The 15,891-nt window shown below is 28.0% G+C and overlaps 1 protein-coding gene across 2 annotated transcripts in view; it reads left to right on the top strand.

Moving 5' to 3' along the window:
- LOC107444341 (uncharacterized) overlaps positions 1 to 15,891 on the top strand; it is a 163,024-nt gene that overhangs the window by 36,509 nt on the left and 110,624 nt on the right. For both annotated transcript variants that reach the window (XM_071181675.1, XM_043046941.2), the window contains exon 2: positions 14,376 to 14,476. The gene's annotated coding sequence lies outside the window, so the exon portion shown is untranslated. The remainder of the gene's footprint in view (positions 1 to 14,375; positions 14,477 to 15,891) is intronic.

The raw sequence follows: 15,891 nt of genomic DNA, 5'->3' as shown, positions 1-15,891 counted from the left end.
ATATATATATATATATATATATATATATATATATATTGAGGAGGTTCAATCACCTATAAATGTTTTTCTTTATTTTTCTTTAGCTGTTGCCAGAAATGATCATGCTCTTAAAAGTTATTATAGAGAAAATAATTATTATTAAATAATTTATGTATTGCAAGAAAAATAAAATTGACTAGTATAGTATATATTTTCAAAACCCCTTCAGCAAAGAATGGAACAACCTTTTTTCCATTTCCTCTTTCTTTCTTATGCCTTATTCCATTTTTATTATTCCGTCAAACCACTCCTTTCTTAAAGTGTTTTTTNGAAAAATAAAATTGACTATTATAGTATATATTTTCCAAACCCCTTCAGCAAAGAATGGAACAACCTTTTTTCCATTTCCTCTTTCTTTCTTATGCCTTATTCCATTTTTATTATTCCGTCAAACCACTCCTTTCTTAAAGTGTTTTTTTCTCTCTTCTTTTTTTTCTTCTTTTTCTGATACCTTTATCCAAACCCCATGACTGCACTTTTTCCTATTCTATTTATCGCCAATATTGTTTGCTACCGTTTCCACAGGCCTTTTATATTCTGTGACAGGGCCATCTTTTCACCAATTCTTTCTTTCATTACTTTGCTATTCCAAAAGAAGTAAAATATTTAGGTCTTTTGATGGCGTATTTTAGGAACAACTTAGTGAACTGGAATCAAGCGAATAAAAAAAAAAATTTCGTACCATTTATGTCTTATTGGTATCTATATATATATATATGACGATACATTTATATGAATTGTGTCGAAAATATTTATATCTCCTTTTGTTGTTGTTAAATTCATATTTCGTTTTGTTTGCTTGTCTTATAAGTTTTGAAAATGCTGTAATGTTAAGCTTTTAAAAAGGAATTATTGAATTTTCTAAATAATTAAAAAAAAAGTTAATACAATTAAGAATAAGAGTTTTAATAAGCTTTTTAGAAATTTTAGAGTGTGTTAAACCATTGTATTGCTGCTACCTTAATTTAACGCAGCGTTGATTTAACCATATCATCCTACTTCTTAAACTTCATCCTATGATAATACGGTTCATCTCGAGGTTTTCTGATTAAGTTTATTGTTATTAGGATTGCAGCAAATTTCCACTGTATTGTTTCAAGGTACCAATATTACGTTTCAACTTAAAATCAAAAAAAAATTTTTTTTTTATGAGGGCCTTCTAAATATTATACTTAATGGTGAATAGATTCATGTTTTGCTTCTTTTTTTTTCTTTCTTTCTTTTTTTTACACTGGCGGAGATTGAGTATGAGAAATGCTTACGTGTTTACACGAGACATTGAATTTTCCTGATTATCAAATCAAAAAAAAGAAAATTAAACAAAAAAAAAATACACTATGAAAAAAATTTCAAACTTAGTATAAAAGTCAAATATAGGGAGAAAAAAAAATTCCAAAAAAATTATTTCAATGAGTTATAGAGGGCAAGAGGCAACAGAAAGAAAATGCAAAATATTTTTAAAGAGGGTTCAACCTAAAATTTTATGAAATAAATTAACACATAAATATGGTTGAATACAGTGTTACATTTTTTACTTGAATTTAATCCTAAGATTAGATTAGATTACAGTAAGAATCAAAATTAAAGTATAAAAATGGAGTCTTGGTACTTTCTTACGTAAGCATGCGAGGGTGCTTTGATTTGCTTACTTTTGCTGACAAAGGGGAGGAGTGTTCAAAATTGTCGAGAACATGTTTACGTAATATTTGATCACAATTTTTCAAAATTACTCAGACTGTTCTGGAGTTACATTTAGTAATTTAATTTGATTATTATTTTACTTAAAATATATTAATTATTGAATTTTTTAATAAATAATAGTGTGCAAAAATAGTTCGTTTTAGAAATGTCGAAATATTCCGTTCAGTTTATATTTAAAAACAATTATATTTTCCGCTTTATCTTTCATATTCCTTTATTGTTCTTCATTAAGAATGATTTTCTGTTCATTCTTTTATAGAAATTTTCCCACTTGAATTTCGAAATATGAACTCACTAATTTTTACTTCTAGACATCCTTCTTAAAATTTTTAAAAGTGCTTCTTAGTTGTAACAAATATTTTAAGTTATCAACTTAAGTTTTGACGGGGAAGACTAAAGCCATGTTGTATGTTTTTGATAGGCAATTTTGATGTATGTTCGAGCACATTTCATGGTTGTTTAATTCAGTCTAGTCTAGACAATAATTGTTTTTCTCGATGTGAGTAGAAATAAATGGGCTTTACGCCAAAATTCGAATAATGAAATGTTTTTCTAAGAAACCTTGGAATGTCATAATTTCTCTTCGTGTTCCTGTATATAGTTTGTCAAGTCGCATGACTTACATGATTTATAAATAATCTCACGTAACCTTAAACATATTAGACTGCCCTCCACATTTTACGGCTTGTTCACTTAAAATATATGTATTTATACATTGGTAGCCTAAAAAGGTTTTTAAAAATGACAAAAAAAAGTCTCTATAAACCATCAAAACTAATCATAAACGAACAAAATCATCTTTTATGTTCAAAAGTATGTTTTCGGTTTTTTTTTTTTTCAATTTTTTATTTTATTGCTTTTTAACGAAAACATTAAATATAAAATTACGTTGATTGAAATATATATAGAAATTTTTTTTATTTATATGAAGATATTATATGTGGATATTTATTTGATGTATATAATGTTAATTAATATATTTTATATTTATTTAAAAAAAACATAAACAATTACTTTCAGTTATGAATGTACTTAGAAATAAAGTATTAAATTAAATAAATGTGCAATTTATGAATAAAATAAAATGTAAATAAATACATGATAGAGACCAAAATGAATTTGTTAGCTTTTACTTAAAATCTTCAAGATGGCAGATTGTCTGAAAGCAAATTTTTATGTTTTGAAAAATTCTGTTCTACACCTATAGATACTTGCCATCGAAGGATATTTAACCTGAAGAACTTTAATACAAAATTTACTCTAATTTATAAAGAAAAAAATTGACAGACATAAAAAATGTTCTTAAAAGAAAAAATCTTAAAAATTCATTAAAAAAATGCTTTAAAAAGGAAGATTAAAAAAATAACCAATAAAATAAATATTTCACATGAGTATAAATATTCTTTTTCATGCAATATTAACACTGTTTTAATGCATAACCCTTAATATTGCAAGGCACCAATACATAATTATTTCTTCTTCTTTTTTTCTGTCACAGATAAAGATTTAAAATATTTTATATTTATGTAATTTTTAATTCCAAAACTTTTTTTTAAAAAAAAGTCACTAATTTTTATTGTCCGAATATAGGTGTTACATAATATTAGATGTTTAGTATATAAACATCTAAAAAGAGAAAAACAAATTAAATACGTAACTTTACCATTGAATACATAATTTTTAATTTTTTTTCCTAATGATTTTTTTTCGATTTTTTTTAAAATTTTCTGAAAATTTCTTAAAAACTAAATGTATCTGCAAATCTTTTTATTAATGCTGAGATAATTTACAATCGAGAAATGAAGGGAAGTTTTTTTTTTCTGTCTAATTATATTTTATTCCAAATATATTTCAAATTTCGCTAACCCTAATAATCCTTTGCTTCTTTTGTTAAAAGATTTTATTTAGAGTGAAAAAAAAATTCTATACAGACTTATCGCATTTAACTTTTTTGATTCGCAAATATTTTTTGATTTTTACTAACCCTAGCAAATCGTTTGCATCTTTCTTCTTTTTCCTTTTTTAAAGTATTTTAAGTTCCAGTTTTTTTAAGTGTCGAGTTTCTTTTCCGATGTCCTCTGATTATCTTTTAAAAATAAATACACCTGGAATTTTTTTTTTTTAAATGTAAAGAGAATTCATGTTTGAGGAATGAAGAAGAAGAAAGAAAATTTCCAGGCGAATCATATTTAATTTCAAATATTCTTCAAATTTCACTAACCCTAATAATCGTTTGCTTCGTTCTTCTTCTAAAATATTCTAAATTTTAGTTTTTATAAGCATCAAGACCTTCCTTCCTGAAGATCATTTAAAATTCCAGGATGGATTTACCCTCTTGACGTATCGACAGTAGAAAGTTAAAATATTTCCGCCATTCGAACAAAATGAAAGTGCTTGCTTCATTAGTGGCTTTAATTAGTAATCTCTAGAGTAAATCGTGAAACGAGGAAAAGAAGAAAGGAATATCCAAAAAAGAAGAAAGAAAGAAAGAAGAATTCCTTCATAATTAGGCAACAAAGAAAATTTCCATTCTCCTCTTGCAGGATATACTGGGGTTCTTTCAAATTAATTACCCTCAAAATGTTTATCCGAACAGAACGAAAAGTTTCCTTTTCTCGCTGCCTGTGAACTAAAATTAAATCAATACAACCACCCCTTAGAGAAAGAAAATCAAAAATAGTCAGTTTCAACTAATTGTTAAGCCCCTGCCGAACTAGCAACAAAAGCGCAGTTCTGCTTATATGCATTAAAACTAAACGAGCGCTCGCTCTTTCAAGAGCTTCCAGAAAAACAAAAAACACGTGCTTTTTCCCGTTTCTTCTCTCCCAAGTAACCCTTTCGTTCCGTATTCTGGCGACAGGAGAAGTCGACGATAACAGCTCCGTTCTGGAGCAACCCCCCCCCTCCCCCAGTAATGTTGTAGAGGCTGAATTCGCCTTTGGCTTTTTCTTTAAGAAAACGCCTGCCGCGCTCTTAGCTTCATCGATCTACTTTGGGAAAGATAGGGGTAAAATGGTAAAATGCGGATCGCGTGGGGGTAATGGGGGTATACGGAAAAGAGAAATAATGCTTTTGGAGAGATTTGTCTTCCTTCACATATTTCCTTTTGCAAATATATATGAAAAGGGGGGGTTGAGAGATTCCCCCCCCACTCCGCTAACTTTCTGCGGTCGATTCTGGAAAGCAAATAAGACGGAAAAGGCGAAATCACATCGACCCAATCGTTTTTTAAACGACTATACATTTTGGGAAAAGGAAAATATGTATGAGACGAAAAGAATAAAACGAAAGAAGAAGTTTTTACTTTCTATCTATTCCGATAATGCCGAATGGAAGGCAGCAGACACATACCATGCCATTGATTTTCGCGTTTTTGAAGTTACAACTTAAAATTATCTTAATTTTCTCTTCCTGGCCATTTTTATTTCCACAGGAAATTGATAAAAGACTTTGAATAGACAAAAGCCGATCAGATCCGTAAGAGGAATAGATTCCTTTTAAAGAATTTTTTTAATTTTTATCTTATTTGAATTGTAAAAGGTTTATCATTATGCGGTACTTTGCTTTGTTTTATTGAATTTAAATCTGATTTCTAAAGATTTGTGAGAATGTTTGTTGAAAAGATTTTCGTGATTTTTAAAGCTATCGTTTACGGTAGTTTGTTACGTTTTAAATAAATAATTTTGAAAATTAATTTTAAAAATAATTTTTGTAAAATGAGATTTAAAAAAAATTCAGAAATTATTGTATAGGATTGTGTAAATTTTTTTTTTCAATTAGGTTACCAGGTTGTATTTTTTATTAACTTGGAGCTAACTATGAAACGAAACACACTGCGAAAAAAAAATATGGTCAAAATTACCAGAGGATGGTAAAATTTACCTTGTTTCTGGTTTAATGGAAACACCAAAAAGCTCGGTAATTTTTACCGAAGTGTTTTGATAATGACTTTTTAAAAATTAATAATAAAATAATTTCTCATGAAAAGTGTTAAAATCTGCTAAATGTGGTAAAGTTTAGTAATTTTATCAAGTTAACTTTAAAGTACGATAGAAAAACCATTTTTTCGATTAAATTTGCTTTTCAGTTTCGTATTTTTACTAAATGTGTGGTAATAAGAGCTAGAAGAATTAGAATTTCTGAACCAGACTGAAACAAATAAATAAATAAAAAAGGGAGAAGAAAATTAATTTTGGCCAGTTCCAATAACGATTATCTCAATTTGATTGATTACGACTATATATTATAATTTAANAAGATTGAGCTTTATATATATATATATATATTTTTTTTTTTTGAAAATGGGATACACAGTTTTTTAATAATTATATAGGATTCTTGGATTTCTGATAACATGGTTGAATTGCTAACCTTTTTAATCCAATCACCAAGTTTGTATTTTTTTATTTATTTTTTATTAAAATTGGGATAACCGTAGGCCTTTTCTCTTTTTTGTTCCTATATAACACACACATAGTATAGTGTTTAATTTTCTTGTTTGGGCTTAAAAATAATGAGTGAACAATTCGAATTTTAATTTGAAAATCGACGTTACACAGGCGATGGTGAATATATATGTATATATACACACATAATTTCACAATCAGGCATTGTTCATCAGTATCATGTGAAGGGAAAAAATGAAGCAAATAAATAATTGGAAATGAAATAAATGAATAAAAAAATTTATGAAAAAATAATTAAAATATATGCTACAGTAAAATAAAATAAATGATTAAAACAAATAAAATTCTAAAATAATTAAAATAAGTAAATAATATTCTTTCTTTATTTATAAATTTTTCCACTAAGCATTTTTTGTACTTAAAATGATGACGGTTGAGATTTTTCAAGGCAGATATTAAAATTTTCTTAAATAAAACGAAAAATAAATAATTTTTGAAAATTATTTAAATTTCCTTTGTTTATTTAGAAAACAATGCGTACATTTGTATATTTGTAATTTAAATGTAATGTTTTTATATTATTATAATCATTAATTTATTATTATATAAATATATATTTAAATTTTTTAACATTACTTTAAATATCTTCCCTATTATTAAAATGTTAGGCTTTTAGAAAAATTGAATAATTGCTTGTTAATGAAAAAAAAAAAATTCCTTCATAATACAAATTTATGCAAAATAAATTTGCAGAAAAATTACTTTAAAAAAAAGGTCACTAGATCACTATATTTACAAACTATTTTATATCCCCAAGATGCTTTTGTGTTCCAAATTGCCTTCCTGTTGAAAAGGAGAGAAAAATCTTATGCAAATTTCTAAAGAATTTAGGGAATGTGCGTGGCATTATCACTCTCTTTGTCTGTTGGGCAGTTCATCGTTTTAACAATGCTTCCTCATCGGAATGCATGGAATTTTTTCTGAATTTTATTTACCTTATATTTTTTAAGATAAAATTTATTATATAAAAACAAAAAGGTTTTGAATTAGCTCACATCATGCATAAGGTTTTGATAAAATGTAATAAAAAGCAATCAATTATCCTGTTATTCAACTAAGCAGCTTTGAATCGCATATTTTATTTAACAAAAGAGAGAATTATAATTTAATTTTGTTTTTTCTTTTTTCTTCCATTTTTTTTTATTTGGTTGTATAGTTCTATTTTCATAAATGAAAAAAAAAATAATTATGTATTTTTCTTCTGTAAAATTATAATGCATTTATTATAATGCAAAATTATAATGCATATATTAAAAAAAAATATTGTCATAATAAAATCAATAAGTCATTCTACTCCTTCTAATATCAGATGCACTTAAAATTTGGCGAATCTTTCCAGATTTTAAAATTAACTGTTAAAAATTATTTATATAATGTTCACCAGTAAAAATATTTGTAAGTGCTATATTATATAACATTAATCATTATAGTAATATAATATTATTATAGTAATACAATATTATTATAATAATATAATATTATTATAAAAATAATATAATAAATAATATAATGAAAAATGTGTATTTTTTCCTTGTGAAAATTATAACACTTAAAAAAAATAGTACGTCATAATTTCATTAATAAGTCACTTTATTCTTTTTAATATCAGCCTCGCTAAAATGCGGCAAATCTTTCTTTCTAAATTTAGTAATTTTTTATAAATATTAATTGTGTAATATTTACTGGTAATAATAATTATAAACATGATATGATATAATGTTATAAATATATAGAGTTACTCCTTGGAGGCAAATTTCTCCCAATATTTGATAGAGGAGTTCCCTCATCTTCTGGATTGGGTTCAAAATTACAAGGCCACGGAATTGCGTCAGCTGCTCACGACGGTTATAAAATATTTAAAAAAAATATTCACCTTCAAACATCTAATAGTTGCTCTACAGCACTTGCTATCACGTTTAATAAGCGACCTACCACTATTTTACACATAAATTTAAATATACACTAATTATTCTCCGAATTTACGTAGCTCCGAAAAAAACCAAATTAACTTGATACTTAATACCAAATTAACTTGAACTTTGTTTTAAGTTACTTGAAATAAAGTAAATTCACATAATTTTTAGAATATTTTAACACTAATTTTAACACTAAATTCGAATTAAGTATTACGCTACGGTCTTTGCAGTGTAGGCTTAAAAGAATAGAAGCTGATCGAAATTTTACGTTATAAAATCAGTTAATATACTTCACAGAGATTTAAAAATTAAGCAAATTATCCTTATTACACAACTAAAAACATAGATGAATATTCAGCAGCGAATTTTTGTCAATGTAAACGAATATCCTCGTTGAAAATAACAACAAACCCTCACCAGACTAGTCAAAATTTCAAACAATCTACTAGCGATATTTTACTTAACGTCTCTTGAATTTTTGAAATTTTAAGCGTGTCAGCTATAACTATTTATTTTCCGAAGTGAAAAATAATTCTCGCATGGTGACAAAGCGTGAGATTTTGGTTTACGATCATTAAATTTCAAATGTTTAAATTAATCAAATTAGTGTTTAGAATTAAATTTTAATTATATATACACATTAAACTGCGAATTTTTGTTACTGTTAATAAATGTAAGCGATAAAATCACAATGAACTTTCGGTAGCTCATTCTAGATCAGCGATTACCAACTGGCGGCCCGCGAAGCCTTTTATTTGTGGCCCACGAACTAAATATATTAGTTGTCATTTTTTGAGGACAATTTTCGTAAAAAATCGATATGGGCTTAAAATACTTTTCTTTTGTTAAAAAAAAACCCCTAATTTTTTCGTTTCTGTGAAATTTAACATACCAGCAGCGCAAAAAAAATTTTTTTCTCAGGTTTTGCATCAAAGAAAATATTTATTCAAATACAAAAATAATCGTATATGTTGCTTAGTAGTAATCTGCTTCAAATTTTATTTGTAATTCAATATTCAATACGTTTGTTTTGTACAACTTGATAAAAATCTGACAATGATATTTAATGTTCCTTCAAACGTAAAAGAGTCCTATATAAAATTTTGATGAAGTTGTGGTCCGCCATTTGACTGGTGTTTTTAATTGCTTCCCGCGGCCTCGTGTAAATTCGAAACCCCTGTTCTAGTTGGTAAACTAACGATATGCTACTTGGTTTTTCTTGATATTCTCGCATCACTATTGGTGTTTTCCAAAGACAAAATAATTCTCCTATAGTGTAAAAACTTGAGAGTTTGGTGTAAGATCATTCAATTTTAAATATTTGGATTTAAATTATACCCTTTAAATCGTGTATAAACCCTCGATTTGGGGTCAACCCAGAATAAAGTGTCCCTTCGCACAATTTTTTGGGTTGTTCAACATCATACTAGGACAGATATTACACTTATCAGTTTGCTTATCAGTTCAGTAGGCTTATCCATTTGGGATGGGGATATGTAACTAACCTTAAACTACATTACTTTTTGGTTTGTTCAATATCATACTCCCAGAGATATAACACTTAACAGTTTGGGGTGGGGTAAATAACTAACATTAAACTACAGAATTTTTCAGGTTGTTCAACATTATATTCCAAGGGATATTATAGCTATCAGTTTACTTATCAATTTACTTATCAATTCAGTAAGCTTATCAGTTTGGGGTGGGGATACATAACTAATATTAAACTACAGAATTTCCGGGTTGTACAAGATCATACTCTGCGAGATATTATAGTTATCAGTTTACTTATCAGTTCAGTAGGCTTTTCGGTTTGAGGTGGGGATATGTAACTGACATTACACTATGCTATTTTCAAGACAAGACCAAGTAATATTCAAATTCATAAATTTATAACAAAATAAGAATGAACGAATCAACCCAAACCCTAGTTGCTCAACATATTACAAATTCCTAATTTACTTTTGTACAAACTGTCTCAACTGTACAAATTTTTGTTGTCACCATTTCTGGTGTTGAGATAAACTAAATTTTTTTGCAGTACACGAAGTCCCTTTTTTTATTCACCAGTTTTGGATATATAACTAACATAAATAAACTACCTAATTTTTAAGATCAGACTACGTGGTATTCAAAATTATAAATTCTTTCTAAATAAAAATTAACGAATGAACCCAAACACTATTAGTTGCTCAACATATTATAAATTCGTAATTGATTTTTGCACAAACTGTCTCAACTGTAAAAAATTTTAATGTCATTATTTTTGGTGTCAAGATAAACTAAATTTTTTTGCAGTGCACGAAGCCACGTTTCTTATTTACCAGTTCTCTGTTGTAGTTTTACTTATTTATTCATTTTTTTTCCTTGTTTGTTTCCTGACAACATATATTTTCATGCACATTGGAATCAATTTGTGGCTTCATTGCAAAAAAATTTCGATTTAAAAAAAGCACATTTTCAGTAATATATTTACCCTACTTCTTTCAAAACAATTTTTATTTCGCTAATTTTATATAAATGTTTTGTAAGATAACTACAGTTCTATAATTAAAAATGTAGTTAGTTTACCTAACACCTAAATGGTGGAAATTTCGACATTTTTTTTTTACCGTGTACATCTTTTCAAAAACTTGTAACCAAAAAAAAAAATAAATAAATAAATAAATAAATAAATAAAATGAAAAAATCTCAACTACTGTGAGAAGACGTAACCAAATTTCTCTCATAGCTAAGCCTAACATAAACATTTTTTCGTATAAGTTTACATTATTTATTCCCTAAATGCTTTTTAATTAACTCCCTGTTGTAATTTAATAATTAAATAATTTTGAAAAATTAAGAAAATTGTTTTTGTTCTCTACCAAATGTGTAAGTTATTTTTTCATAATAATTCTTAACACTCCCTTATTTTTTATGTATATCTTTTTTCATAGTTGTAGTTTATAGATTTAACGACCAATTAAACTTTCTTTAAACCAGACACCAACTTGCTTGACACCCTTCAAACTTGAAATTTTATATTTGACTTTCGTTAAGTTTTGTGTTTCCCTTCATTTTACTCATTCTAATATATAAATTCAATTCTGTGCTTAATGATGCTCGAGCTCCAAGAAATGACGCACTCTTATTTCTTTTACTTTGTATCAAATGGGTTTAAAATCTTGTGAAAAGCAAAAATAGTAAACCGGGGGTTGTTAAAATAGCCTATTTTCGGCTACTTCGGACTCTCCTTTCATCCTTATCAGTAAAATTGAGCTAATCACAACTCTCATGCTTTCGTCAGAAAGTCTCAAATCACTCTGATTCCTGTTTTTGCTTGAACTTTTACTTTGACTTGAAGTAATCTAATTATAGGATTTAAATTGAAACAAAAGATGCAACTTTGTGTTCGTCAAAATTAACGTTTTAATTCAATTTATAAAATTTTGGGTAATATGTATATATATAATCATAGAATCAATTCAATTAACTTAGTCAATATTGATACATAAGAGGTAAATAAACATATTGAAACTTTAAATCATTAAGTCAAATTGGAAAAGTCACAAGACAGCTGAAACCAATTTTTTTTAAATATAAAATGGAAATAAGACATAAATAAAATCTTAATAATTAAGATAAAAATGAAAATATAAATGTGTGTTTGCGGAACAGTACTTCATCATGGGACACACTGCCTGCAAACACACAGGAGCCTTTCTGTTAGTGGATTATATTATAATTTTGAAAATCTGAGTTTCTGGTAAACCGTTACCATATGAGTTGAAAAATTCTCCAATGAAGGGTTTTAAAATTTCTTATTTAGATTTTTATTACCAAAATTACTTTTTAAACCAAAAATGTCATTACCATACGGTACTGTAATTTTACGAATTTTTTTCTTCGTGTGTACCAACAGCCTTTTGCATGAAGGTGTGGGAAAAACGAAACAACTATCTGATTCTTAAATCCACATTCTAATTTTTGAAATAAAATTAGTTCGTAACTGCAGTAAATGCACGGTAAAGAAAATATTAAAAAGAATTCAAATAAGGCTTAAAAAATTTAAGGAATTAAGTACTATAAAATTATTTAATGCAATTGATAGATATTTTAAAACTAAAATATAATTATCCTAATTACACAACAAGGAACAAACACACATTTTGTAACGACAAATTTTTGCTTCTGTAGATGTAAAGCTACGTGAAAGAGAACAACAAATTCACGCCATTTCACACTCGAATATTATCTACTGGTGATTTTTTAAATGCGCCAAAATTGGTGATTTTGGAAGCGGATGTTATTTAGTAATGTTGATAATGCTCGCCAGTTTAGTGTAAGCATTCTCCTTCATTTTAGTTTATATTTTATTACATTTTTAGAAGTACTAAGTAAAGAATTTTCGTATATCTTGACGCTGAAAATGGTGATAACTACTTTACATTAGTGTGGTGGTCCACTACAACAAGAATGTTTTTTTCCACTACTTAGTGTAAAGTAATCATTCAATTTTTTTTCCTTCTTCTTTTATTAACACTAAACTTTATACATTAAGATAAGATACACATAAGGATCAGTAAAAATATTTTTACCATTCAATATAAAGTAAGAATCGTTAATTTCGAATGCATATATACACTAATTCTTAAAATAAAATTAATTTATAAATCAAATATAGGAGGCGTAGCACAGAGAGAGTATAAAGATGAATTCGAAATAGGCTTAACAGAACGGAAGATAATAATCAAACATAGGAGTAGCTCAGAGAGATTATAAAAATGAATTCGAAATAGGCTTAACAGAATAGAAGATGATACAAATTATACGTGATAAAATTACTTAATAGTGCAGTTCCCGGAGATTTAAAAACTAAAATGTAATTATCCTTATTACTTATTATACTACTAAAAACATGCACTGTAAAAAATGTGGTGTAGTATCTCTCTGAATTTGACGTTGAACAACCCAAAAAATTGTTTGAAGGAATTGTTTTATTCCGAGTTACACCAAATCGAGAGTTCATTTACAATTTAATTGAAATCTAAACACTTGAAATTTAATTATCATATACCAAAGTTTCTTGCTTTGTAACCATACGAGAATTATTTTCACTTCCGAAAGTAGATAGTTACAGTTGGCGTGTTTTGAATTTAAAAAATTTCAAGAGACGTTCAGTAAAATACTGCTAGTAGATTGCTTACAATTTGGAATGGTCTGGCGAGAGTTTCTTGTTATTTTCAGCGCGGTTATTCATCAACAAAAACAAAAATTCACCTCTAAATATGTATTTATGCTTTTATTTGTGTAATAAGGATAATTATATTTAATTTTTTAAATCTCTGAGAACTGTATTAAATAATTTTATTACGTACGGTTTCTTCTCGCTTTCGTTGTGTTAAGCCTAATTAGAATTTGTGATTCTTTCTGTGTGTACGCAAATGTTTATTTTGCGATCTAATTTTATTTGAAGAATAAGTGCATACATTTATTCTAAATTAATGATTCTTACTTTATATATTAATAAAAAAATAACTTTACTGACTCTTATGTTTTTTTAACTTTACTGTAATTATGCATTTAAGGGTTATTCATTAACAAAATGATGGCTGCTACTTTGCATCAATTAGTGTAAAAGTACATTGGTGAAGTAAAACATAGTTCCAAGAGTTATAACATTTCTCTACACCACTTTTGTGTAAAGAAGTTGCCTTCACTTTTGGGGTTTAACAGCATACTTTTTGTTTTGGTTGATGTATAGCAGCGTCCACGATTTCCACTAACTGCTTTTCCAGCTTAATTCGAACTTGTAATCAAATGAAAACAATCTATAAACGATATTCAAAAAGTTTGTCAACATCAGTATTTTCGGAAGAGAAAATAAGTCTCGTTTTGTGTAACTGAGTGAGTGTTTGATGTAAGCTTATATAAGCGTGAGTGTTTGTTTAGTTCCATTGTAAGAGTTTAGATTTAATTTCCGATCTATAAATTATTTATGATAGATCGATTTGGTGTTGATCTAAAATAAAGTGTTCCTTCATCCTTCATATAATTAATTCGGAGGCATATTACACTCTATGTTTTAAATTGTGCTAATTTTAGTAATTAGGAATAATTATTGATTTTATCTGCGTCTTTGAAAATAATAAAGGACTAACGAGTAATGTATAACTGAAAAATAATTATGTGTTTCTTCCCCCCTATATCTAAACACTTGTCATTGTGTTTAAGCATTATGAGCATTCAAAGTATAATTTTGCTCTTTTTATAGGTGATGATTAGGAAATCAGCAAGAAAAAGGAAGTCGCCAAATCAGCAACATCTGATATTACAAGCAACTTGAGTTTTGAGTTGTTAGTTAGCCGCATACAGGTAAAGTTGATTTTTACTATTTTAAGACTGTTTATCTTAAGTTCTGGTGCCGCATGAGATATTCCGTTTTTATGAGAAAATTTTTTTTAAATTCGCTATTGTGAGTTTCCAGCATTCATAAGTGTTTGCTAGTTTACAATCCGTACTAATAGTGAAAATGGCGGAAAATATCAATGAAGAAAAATCGCAATTTTGAGAAAATTAAATAAGTTTGTGTTCTAGTTTTTTCCTGTAAAAACTGTAGTGTAATATCTCTCCGAATAAGATGTTAAATTACCCAAAAACTTTTGTGACGCAACACTAAACGGCTGAGCCTGACTAAGACAGGGGCATATGGAGCATTTGATCCGCCCCCCCCCCATCAGATGGGGCCCCCAAATTGAATAGAAGGTTTATTTCAGGTTTCCCTCTTTAATGAACTTTTTTTTAAAATGAAAGATTAGTACAGTGTAAAATCCGTCAGTTTTATGTTATTTTATTCATTAATCTATTGTATAAACATAAAAAATCTATATTTCGTAAATCCATGGCTTTCTAGTGCGGAATTCAGCTAAATTTTCGCAATTACGAAGGACAAATTTGGCCACTCAAAAAACTTGTTTTTTTTTGCAGATCGCAAAATGTGATGTGTTTACAAAAATACAGGCTTCTGATTGGCCTAATTGAGTCATCGTAATTGAGAAATTTAGCTGAGTTCCGCCCTACCGTCAACAAGGATTTGAATTTTTCGCAGCTATATGACAAAATTAACAATCAAAAAATTGCATTCGGCATAATGGACTTAGAGATGTCAGAAAATCAATAAAATGGACAGAACCATATTTGGTCTTCTGTTCTTCATTACTGAAATAGTGAAGCTGAGGGGGGCCCCCAAAGAAGTTTTTGCCCCCGACTCCAATTTGCCTAAGTCGAGCCCTGCTTTACGGGTGTTATTTGGTGTTCACGGGTTAACACCATGCCGAGCTCTCATATGCACAAAAATTTTGATGTGTAGTTGTTATACACTTTTTTGGTGTTGAGGTAAACTAAATGCATTTTTAAGTACAGAAAAGTAGTTATCGTGCAGAGAATTTACATGAAATTAACACAATAACAATTGTTCGAAAAAATTAGTGGCAATATATCACTAAATATATACTTTTTTTTAAACGAACGTTTTTTGAAATGAGGCCGTAAGATTCGTTCAAAAGAGCAGAAAAATATGTCATCATCATCATCATCATCAATGGCTTGACAGCCCAGGGTGGGCCTTGGCCTTCTCAAGAAGTTTTTTCCAGGCTAAACTTTTTTTTGCCATCTATCCATCTCAAATTGGCCTGCCTCTTTTTCGCGTGCCAACTGGTCTGGCATTGAAAACTTTTTTTGTGTTACGGTCTTCGTCCACTCTGATAACGTGGCCGGCTCATTTTATTTTT

This window comes from Parasteatoda tepidariorum, chromosome 6, assembly GCF_043381705.1.
Source record: "Parasteatoda tepidariorum isolate YZ-2023 chromosome 6, CAS_Ptep_4.0, whole genome shotgun sequence".
In the NCBI taxonomy this organism is placed as follows: Eukaryota; Metazoa; Arthropoda; class Arachnida; order Araneae; family Theridiidae; genus Parasteatoda; species Parasteatoda tepidariorum.
Note: the sequence above shows the minus strand (reverse complement) of the source record. Positions and strands in the feature narration are given on the sequence as shown.